The following is a 1,608-nucleotide window of genomic DNA, read 5'->3' as shown; positions in this document are numbered from 1 at the left end:
TCTTTATAACTTCCGCCACTTGCTACTTTGCACACTGAGACTATTAACACAAAATGTAATTAAACAAATTATGACGGCGTTTTTTTTCCGTTAGAAAGTCCCACAGTGTCGCCTTATCAGCAGATTAGGAAGAAACTTTGATTCCCGTACAGTAAATTCCCCCCACAGTAAATACTACAATCAGCTTCACCTTCATCAGCTGCAACAACAATCAGACAAACACATTATTGCATAAATAATTATCCCATTCAATCCAATCCAACGCATGATTGTTTTAGTATATTTTGATTCTAATACTTTTGGGTTTTTACTTAAGCAAAAGTTTAAATGCAGGACTTTTATTGTGATAATATGATGACCATGAATTCTTTAGTCATGCATGATCTGACATCATGACAGTGCTAACAGTGTATGCACGACTCAATGTGCTGCAGGACTTGAGCCTCCACTAAAACTGTCCAGGGTTTATCTGACAGTTGGCGAAATTTCCCCAACAAGGAAATAACTGAATAAACAACAACAAAAAAAGCACCGTGCTCCGGTAAATGGCAGCAGACAATGTTGGATGCATTTCAAAACCTCTAAAACAAGCCTGAACATGAGGTTTACAATACGCCTGCAACACAGATGCAGAAAACGAAACTTTGGGCCTTTGAATGGAAAGCTGCTGCTGCTGCTGCTTGCCAATGTCATGCCAAAGGCCCATTATTTTAGAAAAAAAAAAGAAGAAAAGATGCCGTGCGTTGGAATAATTGCAGAGCGGAAAACGGCTGTCTCATCAGCAGGTCAACAACGGTGGAGGTTAACCACCAGAGCGAGCTTGGTTCCTCTGTGGCAGTGATGCAACAACAGAAATACTCAATGACAGTTCTGTGGAAGGAACACGAGGGGTTTCGGTTCGTCTTTTCGCGATACGGTGAAACCCCGAGGCCTCCGTATGCATTTTAAAGACGAGTGTTATGTCATTTTTAAGATGTGTTTGGAGTAAAGGCTGTTTGTGTAACAGACAGCTGAACTTCTTGAGCGTTCTCTGATCGAATGCCAAAAACAGTGTGAGACTTTCAAAGGTGCATGACATAGAGATGCTATCTGCTTTCGCTCTAAGTGTACCTGGCAGGACTTCACTTTACTTGTACATAAATCCTCTTGCTGTGTCTTCCAAAAAAAGATTTCTGATCACTACATACTTGTTGACATTCTTGATAATTGTGAGATTGAAAAAAACAAACAAAACAAAACGATACCGATCTCATCTAAAGTTCATTTTCCAGAATATTCTCGACATCCAGTTGCCTGGTGGGATGAACTGGCTGGATTCCTGCCAGATCGAGTGCTGGTGTGACAAGTATGTAGCCAAAATGTTCCAAGTTAAAACCTCCCACAAAAGCAAGCGATGCGCATCTATCATCGAGCACGTCTGAATGCTGAAACGAGGAAAATCCGGCAGCAAAGGTGCCCCAAAAAAATGTATTAAAACATGTGTGAATACTTTAATGTTCAAAAATTTTGAAAAAAAGACAAATATATTGGTTAAAATTTGTAAAAACTTTTTGGCGAACTTAAATACAGCAAAACTGCCATTTCAGTAACACACTGTCAAATAACAAA

The sequence above is a fragment of the Stegastes partitus genome, unplaced genomic scaffold (genome assembly GCF_000690725.1).
Source record: "Stegastes partitus isolate 25-593 unplaced genomic scaffold, Stegastes_partitus-1.0.2 Scaffold606, whole genome shotgun sequence".
NCBI classification, from domain to species: domain Eukaryota; kingdom Metazoa; phylum Chordata; class Actinopteri; family Pomacentridae; genus Stegastes; species Stegastes partitus.
Note: the sequence above shows the minus strand (reverse complement) of the source record.